Consider the following 23,192-nt stretch of genomic DNA (forward strand, 5'->3'; position numbering starts at 1 on the left):
GAAATTCAAAATTGAGTGCAAATGACTTGAAATTAGTGTTATTGAGGTTAATAATTATGTAGGGGGGAGAAACAAAAACATGTGATTTTAGCAAAAAAAATATAGGGATTTTAGAAAAAAATCGGGATCCAAAACCAAGACCAAAACATGCAAGGGTGGTTTTGCCAAGACCAAAACCAAAACACGAAGTTAATCCAGATCCAAAACCAAAACCAGAACACGGGGGTCAGTGAACATCTCTAGTTATTACTAGGTGGTTATAGTATGCTGGGTATAATATGTTGGTCACTGTTATTATTGCCATTATTCTGTAGGGATTATACTCCACAATTCAGCTATGCCCCATATTTTGATGAGCTCTTACTCTGTATGTATTGGCACCTGCATAGTGTTATTAATGTATGCTGGGATAGATAACAACAAACTCATAATTATTGTCTAATTTATACTTTAATGTTATTTTAGGTATTAACATATTCAACATGTTTATCATTACACTACCTTCATCTGGCCTCACCCTAAATTAATGAACTCCAATCATGTCAATCAATTATGCAAACTAATTTGCATGACTCGCCTATGCTTTTCTTGTGATGCAATGAGGACACCGATATTATCACCTTTATCCCATGTAAAGCCCTAGCTGTTTTCTTGTTATGATTATGACACTGTCTTTATCATTATCAATATCAATTTGCTGTGTGTAGTATACTGTACTGCAAAGCACCAAGTATAATATACCCAGATATTGCAAAATAAATCTATATATATAAATAATAGTACCATAGATCTTTTAATACCTGTACACAATTTGAATCAAAATGATTTAATATTTGTGATCAATCAAAGACTGCATAAAGTAAATATATAAAAAAAAAATGCATAATTTTATAAACTTGCTTAGAACTGAGCTCAAACAATTGCTTTAATCTAAAACGATAATGAAGAAAATCTTTTATTAATGAAGCACTAAGTGAATGACCTGAGGTTACCCTGAGTGGAGACGAACAGTTCGCACATAAAAGACGTACACATTTTAAAGTCGGCCTCCCTGAGAAACATCCAACCAAAGCGACTCCTTTACATTTCATGCTTCATTGATGCTTTGTGCACTGTGAATGCTTTCCTGCCTTTGCTGTCTTTGTAAGGACAGCTTGGGCTAAGATGTGATTTACTTGTAAGCCGATTGTTGTTCCATGTGTGGACAGAACATGACCAGTTTGGCTTCAGCCAGTCACTGTGAGCCATGGCCATTACATCACCATCAGACCATGGCTTAGCCAGACAGTACCAAACAGCCTTTTTCTTGTTAGCTTTTAAAAGCCATAAGAAAGCCTGGGAAAAGAATACAGCAACAGCTTTTCACTGGGAACTGCTATTTTTTCTATCTGTATCCTAATGAAATGAATAAAAAAACTCTCTTCTTATTAAGGCAGCAAGGGGAAATAAGAAGCTATCTCCATGTTAATTTATTTACTCAACTCTTATGTTGTAGTGGTGTATGTAACCATATTGGCATGTCTCCACCTAGAGAGTGCCTTCTTTAAACTTTCAGCTTTCCCCATTCATTCACAATGAAGATTTGTATTCATGCCAACTAAGTGGAACTGGACGATTCAGGGTGCTGATTAACTTTTCTTGCTGCATATGCCAAATGGCACAGGACTGTTATAATTACTTGTTGCAATAAATGTGGACAGCTATATTTATACATTCATTTTAAATTAACTTATTGCCAACAAATTTATGAAATTAAGTAATTCTACCAATGGAAAAATTACCTACTCTATTAAACATTTTCTCTATCTTAAACGAAGTGGGCGCTCTTAGAGCAGATGCTGCCATGCCTTTTTTTTTAGAACTTGACTCTTCTTTTGGAGCCGTGGATGGCTCCGAGCAGCAAAATTGGGAAGGAGTTAATTTAACACAATGATAAGAGTCGGATAGTATGAGATCATATGGTATATTTACTAAACTGCGTGTTAGAAAAAGCGGAGATGTTGCCTATAGCAACCAATCCGATTCTAGGGCCTAATTCATTAAGGATCTTAAATGAAGAGGATCCTTATTTCAGTCTCTGGACAAAACCATGTTACAATGCAAGGGGTGCAAATGAGTGTTCTGTTTTGCACATAAGTTAAATACTGACTGTTTTCTCATGTAGCACACAAATATCAACTTTAAATTTCAGTGTACAAATAAGCTATCAAGTATTTGTGTGCTTGAAAACAGTTGTCTATCCTACTCTATGTCTATGTGTCCTCTTAGTCATAAGTCGGGATCTTAGTCATACTTACCATCTCTGTCGGTGTCATCTCACTCCCATCCGGGCCTCTCCTGTTTGCTTGCAGAAATGGGCACTGAGAACACCCTATTTAAACCAGCTCCTGAGATAAGCTCATTTCCAGAACAACTCACTTTCTTCTCCTGAGGATAGTTCCCTGGCTCCGGGCTTCAGTTGTTTCCAGCACTGTTCCTGATGACCTCTGCATTTACTAAAGTGCCTGTTTCTCAGCAAGAATTCTGCATCTCTTAGCAGACTGCTGAAGACATTACTATATTATTCACATCTCTCCAGTACTAACTGCCAAACACCTCTGAGTTTCCTATGGCACTTCCATTCTGCAGTAGCCTGATGTTCTGCAGGTACCATCAATCTTGTAGCTGGGGCTAGCTTTGAATCACAAAGAGTTCCTTTCCATTTCTGTGAATCTGTGTGTGGGTACCAGGTCTGTGGTCAGCTCGCAGTCCTCAGTTTCTCCACTCTTGGTTTTGGTTCTGAGCTCTGAGTTATTGTTTCAAGTTCTAGCTTTTGTCTGCTGTGATTTTCCGTGGGTTGCCATGCATCTGAGTTCCCAGTAGTGGGTTTCAGTTCTGTGTGCTTGGTTACAGGTGTCGGGGTTGAGCTCTCCATGAACGGTTTCAGATTTTTACAACAACAAATTCCAATTTCGTATTCTGGCACATACCCTGGTCCTCAAACTCCTTCATTTCTGCTAGTGCTACTCAGGATTCTGCAGACTATAAAATATTCTTTGGCATTCCTTAGATGAGCAGAGGTTTTATCAAGGCCCCCAGTTTCACCTATACTCCTGCCTCAGCTAGACCCAAGGATCCCTACAGGGATCAGCAAAAACAGACGAACATGACACTCTTATTAAAAAGTTGTAACTACTCCTATCACTGCTCACTCCTTATTTTGGTAATTTCTGAAAGTAATCAATAAACATTACACACAGGCCCGGCTCTTCAATTAGGAAGCGTTAGGCAGCTGCCTAAGGTGTTGGGGTTTTGGGGGTGCCACAGTGGGCAGGTGCCAGGGGAGGGCTGGTATAATTTAGCCCGGGAGGCAAGACTCGAGTATGGAACCAACCCGGGGGAGAGATGCCCCTCTGCCCCCCAGCCCAGCTTGCCTCTAGCTGGTGCCAGGCATTTTGATGTCGGCTGCGTGATGCCCCGGAAAGAAGAAGCTCCAGGTTAATACCTCCAGCCTCTCATTTTTTCAAGGTAGGAACTGAGCACACGGCCAATACATCCCAGCTGACAGGCAGCTGTGGGACCTCCTCGCACTCCAGACTACAGGGGGTGCTGCAAGAAATCGGAAGTACATCAAGGGGAACTGTCATGTGAACAATTCTCTTCTGACTATGACAGGGATGCCCAGTCAGTAATAGGTAAGTGTTACGGTTCTGATGCCTTAGTCAGTATTTGCACAGGCTTACCTAGGGCGCGGAGTCTAACGGCCTTCCGGTCTTCACCAAGAACCACCGCAAGGTAGGGTGGACTTTGCTGCCGAAGAACCGCAGGTCGCTGCCCCCAGGTTAGCCTACTGACGTAAGGGAGAAGGCTCTAAGTGATGGGTAGTCAAACAGGCAATATGACAAAGTGATGCAAATACAGGCACTAACTGTGAATTCCAGGGTTTGGAGGTCTGGCACAGTCACCGGTAGATGAACAGAGTCGGTTGAGTGCGTAGCAGGAGATGGGTCCAGAAGAGTCGAGACACAGCCGAGTCGGTACACAGGAGGTATCAGGTATACGGTGCCAGAGGGAAATCCAAAGAGTAGTTGATAACACAGCCGGGTCGGTACACAGGATGGTCAGTCCAATTTGCGGTGCCAGGGATTAAGCCAAAGAGTAGTCAGGTCCCAGCCAGGTTGGTACACAGGAGTAGAAGGGAAATGGAAGTACACAGGGAGCAGGGTCACAGGAGTCAGGTACACAGGAACAGGTAGCCAGGAACAGGAAACACATTGCCCTGACACAGGCAGCGTGTCAGAGCAGAGTAGATATAGAGATTTGAATTCCCCACCCAGGAGTCACATGACTAGATGCAGGGAGAACCCGGCAGTGCGGGGGCGCCATCGGGAGAAGCGCTGAACAGCAGAGGATACAGCTGCCAGACAACGCTGACAGCGCAGCGGAGCGGGAACAAGGTAAGTTCATAACAGTAAGTGAGGATGGAGGGAGGAATTAATATAACTGTTGGAAAGTGAATAATGAAGGGGTCGGGCATGATTATTGGGAGTTGATCATAAGGGGGTTAATGATCTTAATGTGGTACTGGGGGGATCATGACAATAAATGGGGTTAATTAATGATATAGGGCTTAATTAATTATGGGGATGAGGGGGTTGATGATTAGAAAGGAGTCAATGATGGTTGAGACTTTGCTTAAGGCGCCGAGAATCCTTGACGGACCCTGATTGCACATATATAGGTACATCCTCATACTGGACTTGCTATGATAGAGATTGTTGACACGGAATCGGTACACTAAGGAAACAGTGATCTTTGCAAGTTTTAGAATCAAAACAAATTGGAAAATACAAAAATAATTTTCCCCATACCCTCCATGGGAGCTGCAATTCTCAGTACTACTATTACTATTACTATTACCCTTAATGTTCTTATTATGTGCTTTTCATATACATTGATATATTTGATATTTTCTTATTATTTGAAAACTGCTAATAAAGTGAAGTGCAAAGCCATAGTTTTAATTAACCCATGATTTACACTGAATACAGCTTTATTGAATAAGCCTGGCTTTACATTATTCATTTTATGTTATTTTATGTTATTGCAGGAGCAAACCTTTATTTTATTTTCCATGTAGACTAATTGAAGTTTAGCAAGTTTATATTCCTTTCATTTTGAACCTTTAACATCAATATACAAATAGCAGATATACAAATAAGTCTTTGGTGCCATCTTGTGTCAGAACACGGTAGTTTGTTTTTATGATGAAGTTTTCTTTTTATTGTTTTATTACATTGTATATAGTTTATGAAACAAACAAAATAAAACAAACTTATCATTATCTCAATAGAAAAAATAGTGACTTTCTAATAACTTGTCGCTAGAAAATATCTCAAGTTTTATTACAATCACATAAACTGTCATTTACCTACTAATTCAAATATATTTGCCAACAGTTTTATTACACAAGACACTTTTATGAACTGAAACTCCCATAATTTCTGAAAATGTTGCCATGTCATTGCAAAATTTAAGGGTCATTTTGAAAGTGTACGACTGAGCGTACAGTTCAAATGTCATTTTGTGACATAATACGTCTTTTTTGCATTCATTTATACAGTGAAGTGCACGGATTTGTTTTCCATGATGGCTGCAATGTCAACCTAAGGAGATGGTAGTACCGCTACCAAGCATTAGTTACTGAGTTAGTCAGTGGGTGTTCAATCAAACATTTGTCCAATAATGTCCAAAACCAGTGCCGCAAAAACAATATGGTTTGTGGGATGGTTGAAAGTTCCACTCCTGTGACCATCTTGATTTCAAAATATTGTATTATAAATATATACTTTCATGAATCGAAAAGTGGAAACACAATCCCCCTTAATAGTATGAGATAAAATGAAAGATTACAAATCTTTTAGGTGTTTTTTTTAATATCATGTTGTGCATAATTGATTGGCATGTCTAATAATTTAATAATGGCATAATATGTTATGAGTTATATGGTATATGCTCTAATTATTATTATTATTATTATTATTATTATTATTATTATTATTATCGTTATTATTTCTGTGGTGTTCAAAACTTATTTGATTGCTGTGTTTCTCCCCACTATGTACCCCCCTCCCCTTCTTTTTATCTGTATCCTTTCCTTCCACTCCCCCCTTTTTTTTTACTTTCTGTACCCCTTAAATTTTGAAAACTAATAAATACTACTGAATTTAAAACTTATTTGATTAGCTTATATAAAAATCGCCTTGAATTTATCCGGAACAGGTGTAACTAATTCATTATATGTTCTGATTGGCGGAATGGGATTTAGAAACCTGAATATGGACACGTTATTGCATGCCTCTGAAGAAATACCTAAATTTCATTAAATAAGTCAGGACCTACTAATTATTTTTACTGGGTGTATAAGACCTCATATACATCTTTAAAGCTTCATAATAGAGGAATGAGGAGTCTATATGCTCAGAGCACATATATAGTGGTGAGACTATAAATCAATATATAACTACAAACTATACCAAAGCTTGTACTATTTTACAAGTTTATAATGAACTTATGTTTTAATGAGGCTCAACAGCAGACAGGGAATAAAGACCCAGTCACAATGCTGAACTGACAATAATGATATGCAGGATAATAGCTGAAGCACAACAGTAACACAGTGCTAAACAAGATCCAGGAATATGAATACAAATATTGAGACATACAATGTAGCAGAAAATCTCTGGCAGTAGACACTCTGGTAATGCAGAAGTATCTCTGAGAACAGTAAACAGTCTCTGGGGGGGTAAATTGTGTTCATTAGATTTAGTTATGCACACAGGCTAATTGCAACACAATCCAAGAGGTATGAAACTCTTTTTGTCTGATGTTGTGCAGTCACATACTTGGGGTGCCCTGTTGTCATGTGGCACCCCATTCTCTGTTCTGCTCCGGCTAAGGAGTGGGTGTGGCATCTGAAACCAGGGGATACCCTTAATATTCAGGGATTTAAACACAGATACAGTGGAGTAGCCACTAGTGGCCGGTGCAGTGTAATTTAAAAAAATATTGGGTGCCAAACCATTTCAGTTCAAAATATAAAAACTTTATTTTAACTCATTCTCCTCCAGCACAGAATTGCATATCGGCTGCAATAACATTTTGTTCCTTTAACGCCATCGCCAGCATAATGGTTACAATGTAGTTATATTCTATTGCTGACTCAGTGGTGATTTGGAGTTCCCTGGCAGCTTTGTGGCTGCCTGATGGGACTTGTAGCAGCGCTTCCTGGACTCAAATGAAATCAGGAGAAGCGGGACATGCTAGGAACTCGAGCTGATGTTCCCCCGATGCAGAGTCCTTGGAAGTACTTTTAAGTGGGAGATTTAAAGATAAATCTCTCGCTCTAGACAATCTGACACCAGGGAGGAGAGGAGGCTGAGCCCCCTCTCCCTGGCAGCTCGTGGACAGGGAGGAAGTACACTCCCCCCTGCCACTGGCAACAATATAAAGAGGTGTCAACCCCTCCAGGCTGATTCACGTGCTGGCTGCATGAATCAGTCTGGATTGGTAAAAGGAGCAGGAGGCTGGATTACCTCCTACCAGGTTATGTGTTTAAAACTGTATATAAAGAGCCCTGTTTTCCATCTAATGTATTATTCCATCTGTACTTCTGGATGATTACTAGTACCTCAAACTAATGTGAAACAGTTCTTATTGTTATGACTCGCTGGGCTCTCTGTCAGAGTAACTAGATAGATAGATAGATAGATAGACAGTTAGTTAGTTAGCAGTAGGTAGGTAGGTAGTTAGGTAAGTTTAGATAGCCACTGGGTATTTAGATAGGTAGTTAGTTTAGTTCTTAGATAGATTAGATAGATTAGTTTAGGTAGATCAGATATGCAGATAGATTAACTAGATGTATTAGATAGGGTCAGTTAGGTCTGTCTCTGTCAGAATTTGCCCTCAATTCATGCTGTAATTATGCCCCACCTGGCCAGCCTGTTTCTCCTAGCTCATTCACCTGGCTTCCTCATTATCACCTGCAGCCTATTGTTTCTGCTCTCCTTAAATATCCAACTAATGCTCTGCAGGATTGCCGTTAATATGTTTACCATAGTGTTCTGCTCTCTTGTGTTTTCCATGTTACCTGTTCCTGTTGTCTCCTGCCGGCTTAGTGTATCCCCGTGTACCAGACCATTTCCGTTCCTGTCTACTCTTCATTGGATTTCCCTGTGTACTGACTCGGCTCTACTTTGACTCTTCTCCTGTGTTGATATCCCGTGTACCAGACCTGATTCTGTTCCTGACGATTCTACTATCTATTCACCAGTTCCAGTCTGCTATCTCCTGGACCTCAGTAAAGTTGTGCTCCCAGGCACGGCTCTGGCGTGATCTGCAGCTCCTCTGTTCATCCTAACCTTATACGGAGAGGCAGCCCCTGCAGCATCTCGGCGCTTAGATTTCAACAATCTTCCTTTGGCTCCGGAGTCCACCTTGCCACAGGTACTATTGACTGTTTACATATATCACTGTGTGCCTATAATTGTAGTTATCCCTGGCAACCACCTAGGAACTGTTTTCCTCCAATCTCCGGACTCTCACCGGTACTGTGGGCTGTAGTTACCCCTGGCAACTGCCTAAGAACTGTTACCCCTAAATCTCCTGACTCTCACCGGTACTGTGGGTTGTAGTTACCCTTGGCTTCTGCCTACGTTCAGTTCCTTCATCTCTACCCATCTCTGCAAGTTCCGTTCCTTTCCGGACAAGCACCGGTACAGAAGTTGCTGTGTATCAGGGGACCGCTCCATCAACTGTTCCTTTATTTATTCCAGTGGCCACGAGTGCTATATCAGTCTTGCCACCATCCACTCGGTGTCTCTCTTGTCTCCCTCTTGCACTTCCTACTCTACGGCCTCTGTAACTTTATTCCTGGGTTCTCCCCAGCCAGTGCACATCTCACGACCTTCTGTTTGTCTGCAGCCAAGCCTGTCCCCACCACTAGGGGTAAAAGTGAACACCAGATGATCGGAGAAGGCTCCAGGTTTTGCAGTACTGGCTGAGGGGTTCCTAACACTTATTAGGATCTCTTGAGCTAATTAACATGTCTGCTTAAGGATCCTGCTTGCACCTATTTACCTGCTGTAATTCCTGTGACCTACAGATTAGGCCAATCTAATCCATTATCTGATTGTTCTGAGGTTGGGACCCAATGACTAGCATCAACACTCTGCACACTACCCTGCAGCTCTGGCCAGTTTGAGAGGCCAGGGTGAACCATCCACAGCAACCCTGATCTGAAGGAAGAGGCCAGGGGTACCAGCCCAGGTGGCTAGCAAGTGGGTACATTAGCAGTGAGAGTTACCCAGAAGAAAGTGGTTCATGATGCCATTGAAGGAGCCTAGTAGTGGCAGCAGAGCCTCTCCTACTGCATTTAGAGGGGGGCAGTTGCGATAAAGAAAGGAGATTGTGTCAAGGCAAGCCCAGCTGGTCTCCAGCAACATGACAGGGCATCAAAGGAGGTCCATCCTGTCACAATTACTTTCTCTGGTGTGTTATAAACTAATATGCCCTAATATGCAGTGGGAATCAAATAATCAAGCCTATAGCTTCCTGGTGTGGTGGGAGGCTGCACAGTGAGCAGCCCCAACATACTTTTAGGAATCTAAAGCTGCCCTCCAAGAGTATGCTGGGCATAGTTAATTGCTAAGCCTACTGTTGGTGGCCATGTGTTCAATATCAGCCCTTTATTGTTAATAACAACTAACAGCAAGTAACACAATTGAAACACAAACACCAATCCTTATTTATTCTCTGTATTGACCCTCAATGTATTTGTACATAGTAATCATATCTCCTCTTAGACACCTCTTTTCTAATGTAAACATGACTAAACTGGCTAACCTTTCCTCATAACTTAATGACTCCATACCCTTTATCAATTGTGTCACACTTCTCTGAACCCATTCTAGTTCCAAAATATCTTTTTTATAGAGTGGTGCCCTGAACTGTACTCCATATTCAAGATGAGGTCTTACCAATGATTTATACAGTGGCAAAATTACACTGTCTTCCCTTGCATCTGTGCCCCTTTTTATGCATGCCAATACTTTATTTGCCCTTGCAGCTGCTGCTTGACATTGAGCACTATTGCTAAATCTACTGTCTACGAGCACTCCCAACCCTTTGGTGTATGCCATCTGGACCTGGAGCTTTATTTATCTTAATATTCTTCAGTCGCCTTTGGCCTTTTTTCTTTGTCAGCCAAGTATTAATTAATTGTACGGTTTCATTTACGTTTTTATGTATTATTCCTACTATTTGTTTCTCTTTAGAAAAGAAAGAGTTTAATACCTCTGCTTTTTCCTTAGTATTATTTATCAGTTCACCTATCTCACTTCTTAGGTATCCTATATTTTCTTTTTTAATCCCTTTGCTCTTTATATACTTAAAAAACTTTTTGGGGTTTGTCTTACTTTCTTTTGTAACTTGTTTTTCATTTTCTAATTTAGCCAAGCTAATTTCCTTTTTGCATGTTTCATTACATTCCTTGTACAAATGGAAGCACTCCTCAGACCCTTCAGACTTAAACAATTTAAATGCATGCTTCTTCCTTTGCATTTCTTACCTTACCTTTTAATTTAGCCAAATTGATTTAGACTTAATTGATTGCGCCCATGTACAATGCACAACGCTTTGTAAAGTACATTGTACATGGCCGCATAATTAATTTACACTCTTAACAGCAGCGATAACAGCGTTGCGGATATAAGTGACATCATCAAATCGTGCCGTGTTCTTCATTCATCGGGATTGGTTCCAGTTGCTTGCCACATCAGTCATCATCGATCCTTGTTGGGAAGTTGTCAAGATGTCGGGGTAAGTGTTGTCAGGGTAGTCAGCATCGATATGCTGACTACCACCGGTCCTGTGTTAGCTTTGTAGAGGGTGGTAATAACGTAACCTAGGGAAATTAAGAGGGTGGTAGAAGCTTGTCTGAAGAGGTGGGCTTTCAGAGAACACTTGAAGGTTTGAAGAGTAGAGAAGATTCTTGTGGTGTGAGGGAGTGAATTCCATAAAGTGGGTGCAGCCCGAAAAAAGTCCTGTAACCGAGAATGGGAGGAGGTGATGAGAGTGAAAGAGACGTAGATCTTGTGCAGAACAGAGGTGTCGAGTTGGGAGATATTTTGAGACAAGTGAGGAGATGTATGTTGGTGCAATTTTGTTGATGGCCTTGTATGTTAGTAGAAGAATTTTATACTGGATTCACTGAAAAACCAGCAACCAATGTAGAGACTGACAGAGTGACTCAGCAGATGTAAAATGATTTGTAAGGAAATTAATCTATTCGATGCATGGAAAATAGATTGTAGGGGCTCAAATCTGATTTTGGGTAGACCAGTAAGAAGGGAATTGCAATAGTCAATGTGGCAGATGATGAGTACATGAATTAAAGTTTAGGCAGTGTCTTGTGTGAGATATGTAGGTATTCTGGAAATGTTTTTTAGATGTATGCAGCATTATGTAAATATAGAGTTGATGTGAGGAACAAAGGATAGTTGTGAGTCAAGGATTATACCTAGGCAGCGAGCTTGCGGGGTGGAATTTATGGTCATGTTGTCAACAGAAATAGAGATATCAGGCAGTAAGCGTCTATTGTTGGGTGGGAATATTATTAACTCTATTTTTGAAGGATTGAGTTTGAGTTGGCAAGAGGACATCCAAGATGAAATGGAGAGAGAGGTTACTTGTTCCCTATGAGATGGCAGAAAGACAGCCAGTAACACGAGACAACACAGATGGTGAGAGATCAGGAGAGGATAGATAAATTTGTGTATCATCCGAATAGATATCATACTGAAATCCAGAGGAGCTTATTAGTTTTACTAGAGAAGTGGTGTAGACAGACAATAGCAGGGGGCCTAGGACTGAGCCTTGTGGTACTCCAACTTCTAAAGGAAGGGAAGTGGAGGTTGTTCCAGAGAAATTAACACTGAAAGAGCGATTAGATAGGTAGGATGATAACCAGGATAGGACAGTGTCTTGAAGACCTAGGGATTCAAGCGTCTGTATGAGGAGAGAGTGATCAACAGTCTCGAATGCAGCAGAGAGATCCAGGAGAATTAGAAGAGAGTAATCCGCTTTAGTTTTAGCTGTGATCAGATCATTGACAACCTTGGTCAGCGCAGTCTCTGTGGAGTGTTGAGAGCGAAAGCCTGATTGAAGAGGATCCAATAGCTTGTATGCAGAAAGGAAACGTGTGAGGCGAGTATAGGCAATTTGCTCGAGAAGTTTGGAGGGGAGCTGAGAGATGAGGTGGTAATTTGAGAGAGAGTATAGCCTTCAAAGTTGACTGCCTAGTCATGTGTATCATCCCACCAGGTATCCGTAATACCTATAATATCATACTGCTCATTCATTGCTATTAGTTCTAACTCCCCCATTTTACCTGTCGGGCTTCTTGCATTTGCAAGCATACACTTAAGTCTATAGCCTGCCTTAGGTATTTCTTTTTGCTTTAAAAAGGTCCTCTCCTTATCGGCTATGCTTCCCTTTCCCCCTCTCCACCCCCTTGACTCTTGCTAAATTCCTCCTTACTACTCTCAATGTCTATCCCATAAATACTTGCTTGCCCCTCCCCCCTCCGAAGCCTAGTTTAAAAGCTTCAACCTTCTAACCATCCTCTCCCCTGGCACAGCAGCTCCCTTCTCATTCAGGAGCAATCCGTCATGACAATATAGATGGCAACTTACCGAAAAAAACAGCCCAGTGCTCTAACAATCCAAAACCCTCCTTCCTACACCAATCTTTTAGCTACATTAATCTCCCTAATCTCCTGCTGCCTCTCTGGACAAGCGCGTGGCACATGTATTATTTCTGAAAATACTAACTTGGAAATCCTTGCCTTAAGTTTGCAACCACGGTTGCTGCTCTCCTTCCTTAAGAGAGAGCCCGAGGGTAAGCAGGCCTGTGCTGGACACCGAACCAGTCCGACGTGCTGGAGACGAATCTGGAAGTGACAGACATCACTTTTGGTGTGGCTTAATTTCCAGCAGCGGTGCCCAGGCTGCAGCCTCATCCCCGGCAGTCCTAGCCACCAGTAATTCCGTCAGGGCAGCTGGCTAAGCCAGGGGTGGGAGTGTCACAAATCGGGGTCTTATCCCTGTTTACGCCACTCGGCAGTATCATATCACTGTGCATCTCCCTCTTGTCAAAATGCACCATTCTAAATCCTGGGACAAAGCGTAAATTCTGCCTGCTGTACTGGAGGCTTCCATCTTGGGCGAGACATTATGCTGCATCCTGCTTATTGTGAACACCTGACTTCAACCACCAACTAGCTCCCTCTGCAGACTATAAAATTCACCTCCTACACTCAGCTAATTGCCAGTGCAACACTTTCCTAGTTCCTGGTTCCAGCTTACAACTGTTGCTGTTTGTTTCCTGCTTCATTCTACCTGCTGCTGTACAGATTTCAGCCATTAACCCCTCGTGTGAGTTCAGATTCATTCTGCCTGCTGCTGTATAGATTTCAGCCATTAACCCTTTGTGTGATTTCAACTTCATTCTGCCTGCTGCTGTACAGATTTCAGCCATTAACCCTTTGTGTGAATTTAGCTTCATTCTGCCTGCTGCTGTACAGCTTTCAGCCATTAACCCTTTGTGTGAATTCAGCTTCATTCTGCCTGCTATAATACAGACTTTGGCTATTAACCCTTCGTGTGGATTCTGATTCATTCTATCTGCTGCTGTACAGATTCTAGCTGTCACCCCTGGTGTGGATCCTGCTCTCTTCTGCCTATCACTGTCTCACCTACTGGCTATTTTGGGTAGTAGAATACTGCTCTGAGTCTTCCAACTTCTGGAGCCATCTCTGTGTCTCTGGGTACTGGCTTCCAGTTTAAGACTTGTCTCAGGTTCAGAGTTCTGAGTTGACCGGGCCAATTGCAGGCTTATATAGCTCAGGAGGTATTCACCCCTGACAATCAACTGCCTGAGTTTTGAGCCTTCCCCGTTCCAGTTTTAGTACTATATTCACCTGAATTTCTGGATCCTTGGAGGTACCAAGTCTCTGGCCGTGGGTTCAGTCCCTCTGTTCCTGCATCCAGGTTCAAGGCATCCAGGTTCCAGTCCACCAGGTCCAGATTCCAGTCATTATTTTAGTGCGTAATGCAGTCCAGCATTCTTCCTCCCATCTGGTGTACAGGAGTAGAGCACATCCTCCATGAGCAAGATCTTCATCCGGCCTCCTAGTTTCCACTTCTTGCCTGCCACAACTAATCCCAAAGGTCCCTAGACGGATTTCAGAAACCTTATTGCCGTGAGAGGGAGCGAGTGAGTAGTGTTGCATACTCGAGGCTCTCGCAGCAGGTCTCACAGCAGGGCCACTAATGTCCGGTCCTCCCATGACACAGGGAGCAGTTGCTTCTGCGCAGCATCTATGGCTGATAGCCAATGGCCCAGTGGGTCTCCCCCGGGTCCACCGGGTCACAAAGGTCAATGCATTTGTTTGTTGACAATTATACTAATCGCTCTCTTCCAGAAGATTACGTGGTTGACCAGGTCATGGACTATGGTGGTTTTGATGCTCTCAGTGGCATTTTCTGTTCGATCTGGCTCAGGAGGCCTCAGAGTGTGATGACGAGTATTTACATGATGACTTGCCTGTGTTTTCAGACTGTAAAAGTACTAGAGCAGATTCTGAGTTTTGGTACCTGCCTACAGAAATTTGTAAAGATGTTGTGCAAGTATTTTGTGCCCCAGCAGGGTTCCAAGGGGAAAGGTTAATTCTGGGTGTCTGGTAGGTTTTGCAGGCTAACAGAGTTGAAGATGCTGTGCAGTGAAAATACCAGTGTGACTGTTCACTGAAAAAGGCCAAGAAAGTGGTGGCTGCAGCTCTGGCAAAAGGAGGTGGCGGTGAGGCTAGTTTCAAGACATACAGCAACTGGCTTATTGGGTGTTATCTGTTTGCAGCCTGTTACCTTGAGTCTCATCCCAGGGAATATATGGAGATGCTCAAGTACCTTGAGATGATTTACAAAATGTATGTGTCATCTCAACCTGGTACATAGCTAGAGTATGACGAGGAGTTCAGAGCCAAGTACGATGAGATTTATGTTAGGGTTCCAGGACGTTGAGACCTTGCTCAAGGTGACTCAAGAGGGGCGGGTTGGCACCTTTGCAGCTGTCAAACGGTGGCCCCCATGGTGGGGAAGGCCTGGCATGCCCTTTAAGCGAAGGGGGCAATGTTATGATCAGGGGTGATGCAGCCATGACTGGCGTACAGGTTTGCACATGCCTGCTCGCACTTCGGAGGGACTCACCAGGCAAGAATTTGTGACAAACCTGCAAAAGGGGAAGGGGACAATAGCCTTGCTGGTGCTCTGTAAGACTTTTTCCCCCTCCATTTTTTTTTGAGCTTTGCCCGTTGGTTGGCCAGATATCCCCAGCGGTCGGATGCTGAATTTCTGCCTTTTTGCTGGGGTTTCATTATTCCATCACGTTGTGCCCTCTCAGGTTAAAACTTAAAATCTGCTTTTGTGTTTTTGGAGGTTTTAGCCGAGAAGGTGGACAAGGAGGTGGTTTTACGGCATATGTGTGGCCACTTCCTGGAACTGCCACTGAAGGACATAGGTACTTGACCTATTGATGTGGTGCCTAAGAAGGCGTCGGGGAAGTTCCATCTAATTCAGCATTTATCGTTTCCGCCTGGGGCATTGGTGAATGACGCCATCTTGGCATGGTTCTGCAGCGCTTCGTTTCCAATCTTTTGAATCTGCCCTGGACCTGATACACAGCTTCGGGACCACGGCTTTATTGGCAAAGGTGGATATCGAGTCCACCTTCTGGTTTCTCCCGTTGCACCTGGATTCCATTCCTTTCACAGGATTTAAACTGGAGGACAGATTCTATGTGGACAAGTGCCTTCCCTTGAGCTGTGCCGTGTCCTGATCCTTCTTTGAGTGTTTTAGCACCTTTCTGCACTGATGCATGGCCGCTGGTATGGGTCACCATGGAGTCCCTCACTATCTGGATGACTTATTCTCCAAGGTTGCCCTATTTTATTCCATGGGTGTGTTGGTGGCACATGATAAGATGGAGGGTCCTACGACCCTGCTGTCTTATCTGAGGTTTAAGATTGACACGTTAATGGGATTGAGTCGGTTGCCTGCTGATAAAATCGCAAAATTGCAGGCAATGATCTCCACGGCGAGGGAGTCCCCAGAGATAAGCTTGAGGAAGGCCTAATATCTCCAAATAGATACTGAAAGGACTCTGTGTATACCTTGACAAAGACCCCAGAGGCGGGGTTGAAACGCGTCGGTGAAACACAGATCAGCCCACTTGACAGCAGTGTTACATGCGCCGGAGGAGAGAGGACTGTCTAGCGGAGATTGCCCGGGAGCTATTCAATCTACACGCTGACTCTTCACTTAAGTCCGGTACGGGTCCACTTGTTGTTTACGTTGGGATACCGTATATGATAAGAGAATTTTATTGTGGTGCTTTTAAATTATGTGAAATAAACCCTGATGATATTATGCCAGATTCTCTTTGCATATTTCTCTCGTTATATATATTTAGAGTGAGCACCATGTGGCAATTGAATCAGGCACGATTGTGGATATCAGTCAGCGGATTAACTTCACTGTGTAAGTGATTCATCTCATTTTCTCACTTACTTCACCTGTGTGGGGTGTTAAGTAACTGTTAGTTTACACACGGTGAAGTGGATATATGTCACTTTTTTTTAGAACTAAGGAAGATGGATTTTTGTTAATGGAAATATTAATTTGATATCCATTTATTCTCTTTTTTTCCAAAATTTTTACGGATCATAACATGTGGAGAGTTTTATAAAAGACAAAATTATGCTCTTTCATGTGACATTTGCCTCTTGATATCACCTGTAAAGAAGATTGCATAAACTGGACCTATGAGAAGCTGTCACGACTAGTATAGCATACCTGCTATCGTTGGCACTACTCGGAGGAAGGCGCGGAGTCTAACGTGCCCCTGGTGTTCACCAGGGACCCCCGCAAGGAGGTATGGACTTGGCTGCAGGAAACACGCAGGTCGCGGTCCTTCCACGAGTCAGATAGCGAAGCACGAGAGGGATATCAGACAGGCGGGTTCAGCAATGATGCGGGTAATGCAGGTACACAAGGAGAATTCAAACGGGGTGTGAGTCAAGCCGGGTCGATAACGTTCTGACAGCGAGGTACAAAGGGAAATCCAAAGGGGTAGTCAAGGCAATCCGGGTCACAATGGTCACAGGCAAACGGCAATAAACTGGAGGAAGGCAAGGGTCAGGAAACAGATAGACACAGGAACACTGGAACGCTGGAGGACAGGAAAGGACCTGAAACTCTGGCACAGGAGGTGAGGTCAGAGGCACTTAAATAGGGCTGCTAACCAATGCCCTCAGCACTAGTGGTGCTGTAATAGCTGTAGCGCCGTAGCACTAGTCATAGGGCAGCGCCGTAGCGCTCTCTATCTGCAGCGTCCCGTTGCCTAGCAACGGAGACGCTTCTGGGTCTGGGCTGGCCGGCCGGGAGGAAGGGGAAATGACGCGTCTGGTTGCTAGGCAACCAGACGTTCTTGTATGGACGGGCGGGCGGCCGCCGAGCGGCGCCTGACAGTATGCCCTCCTCCTTCTCCCCTTGTTTGGAGGAATCTCTTAAGTAATTGAGGAGCGTGAAGGTCCGGTTTATCCACCCAAGATCTTTCTTCCGGGCCAAATCCCTTCCAGTGCACAAGGAACTGTTGTTGCCCGTAGCGAATGCGGACATCCAGGATCCGGCTGATCTCAAACTCTGTTCCAGAGGAGGTTTGAACCGGAGGAGGTCGAGATGGAGGTACAAAGAACCTGTTAAGCACCAATGGCCGGAGTAGGGACACGTGAAAAGTATTATGACATCGTAAAGAAGCCGGTAGCTTTAGTTTAACACACACTGGATTAATAACTTGTGAGATGATGTAAGGACCAATAAAACGTGGAGCCATTTTCATAGATGGTACTTTGAGTTTTAAGTCTTTAGTGGAAAGCCATACTTGATCCCCTACCTTCAATAGGGGAGTAGCCCTACGGTGGCGATCTGCAAAGATCTTATGGTGCTGTGATGCCTTTTGTAGAGCTGCTTTGGTTGTGGCCCAAATGATAGAGAATTCTCGATAAAGTGAGTCCACCGCTGGAACAGAGGAGGAAGAATTGGGAAATGGATCTGGGATAATAGGATGCATCCCGGTCACAATAAAGAATGGAGAAAACCCGGTAGATTCATGGACATGGTGATTGTGTGAGAATTCTGCCCAGGGAAGGAATTGCGACCATCTGCTTTGATTATCAGCGGTAAAGCAACGGAGAAAAGTCTCTAAATCCTGGTTGATCCGCTCGGTCTGACCATTGGTCTGGGGGTGATATCCCGATGAGAATTTTAACTCCGTACCCAGTTTTTTACAGAAAGCCCTCCAGAACCGGGAGATGAATTGCACTCCCCTGTCAGAGATAATTTCCTTAGGGCAGCCATGAAGTCTGAAGATCTCCTTGATAAATGTGTCGGCTAAGTGACTGGCTGAAGGTAGACCTGAAAGAGGAATAAAATGCACCATTTTAGAAAATCGGTCAATGACAACCCAGATAGTATTGAATCCAGAACTGCAGGGAAGGTCAGTAATAAAATCCATGGCTATACTCTCCCAGGGAGCATCCGGCGTAGGTAGGGGCTGGAGCAACCCAGCAGGGACCTTCCTGGAAGTTTTGTGTTGGGCACAAATGGTACATGCTGCAATAAAGTCCCGTATATCAGCGCGTATGGTAGGCCACCAGAACCGACGGCAGAGAAGGAATGTGGTCTTCTTTATGCCCGCGTGACCCGCGATACGGGACGAATGGGCCCAACGCAACACCTTGAGTCGTAATTGTGGTTCCACAAATGATCGTCCTGTGGGCGGAACATCCTTCACCGTATTGGTAATAGCAATGATGTTCGAAGGGTCAATAATGCAATGAGGAATTGATGGGTTCAGGCGGTCTGTATCATCAAAAGAACGAGATAGAGCGTCTGCCCGCCCATTCTTAGCACCTGGACAGAAGGTAAGAATCATGTTGAAGCGAGCAAAGAATGATGCCCAGCGGGCCTGCCGAGGATTCAGACAGCGAGCTTCCCGAATGAATGTCAAATTTCGGTGGTCTGTAAAGATGGTAACTGGATATAGGGCTCCCTCTAATAGGTGCCGCCATTCCTCCAAGGCTGCTTTAATAGCGAGAAGCTCCTTGTCTCCGATTCCGTAATTAATCTCGTTGGGAAGAAATCGTCTGGAGAAGAACCCGCATGGAGAGTGGGTACCTGAAGGTGTCTTTTGGAATAACACGGCTCCAATGCCTATTGAAGAGGCGTCCACCTCCACAAAGAAAGGTCGCTGTTGATCCGGCTGAGAGAGCACAGAGGCAGAGGAAAAGGCTTTCTTCAGAATAGTGAAGGCAGAAACAGCTTCTGGAGACCATATCTTAGGATTGGCAGATCTCCTAGTTAATGCTGTAATTGGAGCAATGATGGACGAGAAATCTTGGATGAACTGTTGATAATAATTGGCGAATCCAATGAATCTTTGGATACTTTTAAGACTCTGCGGTTGAGGCCAATTCAAGATGGATGACACCTTGGTGGGATCCATCTGTAACCCGGAGCCGGACACAATGAACCCAAGGAAGGACACTTGGAGAACTTCAAAAACACATTTTTCCAATTTGCAATAAAGATGATATTTGCGCAGTCTTCGTAAGACCTCCCTCACTTGTTCTTGATGAGAACTCAAGTCTTTAGAAAACACTAGGATGTCGTCTAGATAAACGACTACGGAGGTGTACAATAGATCTTGAAAGATGTCGTTAACGAAATTCTGGAAGATGGCGGGGGCATTGCAAAGACCGAAGGGCATTACCAGGTATTCAAAATGCCCATCCCTCGTATTGAAGGCGGTCTTCCACTCGTCACCCTTCTTTATACGAATGAGGTTGTAGGCCCCTCGTAGGTCTAATTTAGTAAACACTTGAGCCCCGCTGATTCTGTCAAATAGGTCAGAGATAAGAGGTAACGGGTACCGATTCTTGATGGTAATACGATTCAGGGGTCTATAGTCAATGCATGGGCGCAGGGACCCGTCTTTTTTTTTGACAAAGAAGAATCCAGCCCCAGCAGGAGAGGTAGACTTGCGAATAAAACCACGTTCCAGATTCTCCTTGATATATTGGGACATTGCCAGGGTCTCTGGGCGAGAAAGGGGATACGTTCGCCCCTTGGGTATAGGTTGATCGGGAAGCAAAGTGATGGAGCAATCCCAGGGCCGATGGGGAGGTAATAACTCGGCCTCCGTTTTACTGAATACATCTTGGAAGTCGGTGTATGCAGCTGGAAGGCTAACTTCCGTAACCGTGGACTGAGCAACAACTTGGGAATCAGGAGGCAGAACACTAGGTAGACATCTATGATGACATTCTGTACCCCAACGAGTAACCTGAGCTCGGTCCCAATCCATCTGCGGAGAGTGTCTTCGTAGCCATGGAAGCCCCAAGATAATGGGATTGATGGATTTTGGCAACACCAACAACTGAATCATCTCGCTATGGAGGGCTCCAACCATTAACCGAATAGGTGACGTGATGTAGGAGATGGAGCCACTGCTGACACGGTTCCCATCTACTGCTGTTAACGATAATGGTTGAGGCAAGGGGAGAGTTGGAATTTGAAGCCCAGCAATGAGAGTGGCAGAAATGAAGTTCCCGGAGGAGCCAGAATCCAGAATCCACAAAGGCCGTGGTGGAGAAGGGACCTCTAGGGGTGCTCAGGGTGACTGCCATAAGAAGCTCAGGGGTGTTTTTTGAGTAGGGAGCAACTGTGGATACTCCTAAACCGGCCTCCCTGCTACCGTTTAGGAGGACGGGTTTCCCGGTTTCTTAGGACAGACCTTGAGAACATGTCCGGAATCGCCACAGTAAAGGCAGAGACGCTGCCTGAAGCGCCTCTCTCTTTCTTCTGGGGATAAACGGGACCGTCCTACTTGCATGGGTTCATCCATAGGCAAAACTGGGTTTTGAAATTGAGGAGCCAGACGAGGAACCACTCGCTTAGAGACAGGACGTTCCTGGGTGCGTTCTTGATAACGTAGGTCTACTTTAATGCATAGCGCAATTAGGGTATCAAGATCAGAGGGGAGATCCCGAGAAATTAGTTCGTCCTTAATACGGTCGATTAGACCTTGCCAAAAAGTTGCGACCAGCGCCTCGTTGTTCCATTTCAGCTCTGACGCTAAGGTCCGGAACTGGATGGCATATTGCCCAACAGATAAGTTGCCTTGACGCAGGTTCAGCAAGCTGGTGGCCGCAGAGGCTACTCTCCCAGGGTCATCGAAGACTCTCCTGAAAGCTTCAATAAAGGAGCCGGTGTTATTAAGAAGAGGGTCTCCATTTTCCCACAAAGGCGAAGCCCAGGCTAGTGCTTGACCACTCAGGAGGGAGATCATAAACGCCACCTTCGTTCGCTCTGAAGGAAATGCTCCTGCATTGCACTCAAACTGGATGGAGCACTGGTTCAAGAAACCCCTGCATTTCTTGGGATCTCCATCGTATTTTTCAGGTGTGGGGATACGCATGCCAGAAGTTGCAGTGGATACCGTAACCACACTGGCGGACGCCCCTGGGGCGGTGGTAATGGCAGGAGCAGCAGGCAGGGAGCCTTGTAAGGCATCGAAGCGTGTAGCGATACCTTGAACACATTGTAGGAGATGTGCTTGGGCTGCTTCTTGCTGTTCTACTCGCTGAGCCAAATGAATGAGAAGGTCCCGGGCTGAGGGTTCCCCCGTTCCTTCGGTAGTCATCGCCAGAGTTTACTGTCACGACTAGTATAGCGTACCTGCTATCGTTGGCACTACTCGGAGGAAGGCGCGGAGTCTAACGTGCCCCTGGTGTTCACCAGGGACCCCCGCAAGGAGGTATGGACTTGGCTGCAGGAAACACGCAGGTCGCGGTCCTTCCACGAGTCAGATAGCGAAGCACGAGAGGGATATCAGACAGGCGGGTTCAGCAATGATGCGGGTAATGCAGGTACACAAGGAGAATTCAAACGGGGTGTGAGTCAAGCCGGGTCGATAACGTTCTGACAGCGAGGTACAAAGGGAGATCCAAAGGGATAGTCAAGGCAATCCGGGTCACAATGGTCACAGGCAAACGGCAATAAACTGGAGGAAGGCAAGGGTCAGGAAACAGATAGACACAGGAACACTGGAACGCTGGAGGACAGGAAAGGACCTGAAACTCTGGCACAGGAGGTGAGGTCAGAGGCATTTAAATAGGGCTGCTAACCAATGCCCTCAGCACTAGTGGTGCTGTAATAGCTGTAGCGCCGTAGCGCTAGTCATAGGGCAGCGCCGTAGTGCTCTCTATCTGCAGCGTCCCGTTGCCTAGCAACGGAGACGCTTCTGGGTCTGGGCTGGCCGGCCGGGAGGAAGGGGAAATGACGCGTCTGGTTGCTAGGCAACCAGACGTTCTTGTATGGACGGGCGGGCGGCCGCCGAGCGGCGCCTGACAGAAGCGTTCTGATTTGTGTGAACATTGATGGACTCTTCCTCTTTTCTATTCTTTGGTGAACTTGTTATATGCACCTTTATACCTTTGTTGTATTATCTGTGATATATTGAATGTTGTGGCATTTATTGTGGTATTAGGCAGCTGTGACAGGGAGCGCTTTTTTGATCTCTCCCTTTCTGTATGCTAATTTGACTAATTTTAGTCCACTTTGTGATCTTTAGCTGCACCCATGTTTGCACATAGAACTAAGAGACAGGAATATATGAAAGATATATTCAAAGATGGTAAAGAGAATACATTTGATCTCCTTGATGACGATCTAGAAGGAGTAATGGCTAAGATGGAGAAGCTATTAATTAAGGAAAATAAGATATGGTGGGAAACAGTCACTCTTGAAAAGTATATGGCTGATCAGATCATCCCACTAGGGCTTAAAATTAATAAACTTCCATCATTTGGGAATAATACTAAAAGTTTTGAACAGGAGTGGTTGAAAATTTTAGACTGTTGTTCATTTTCCCTGATTAAATTAATTATCGAAGAACGAAGGAAAGAACTACGAAATCTGGAGGAGGAGATAGAAATTTTAAAAACCCTTATTAGACCCTTTGAGGATTTGGAGGATTAC

Source organism: Mixophyes fleayi, chromosome 3 (assembly GCF_038048845.1).
Source record: "Mixophyes fleayi isolate aMixFle1 chromosome 3, aMixFle1.hap1, whole genome shotgun sequence".
Taxonomy (NCBI): domain Eukaryota; kingdom Metazoa; phylum Chordata; class Amphibia; order Anura; family Limnodynastidae; genus Mixophyes; species Mixophyes fleayi.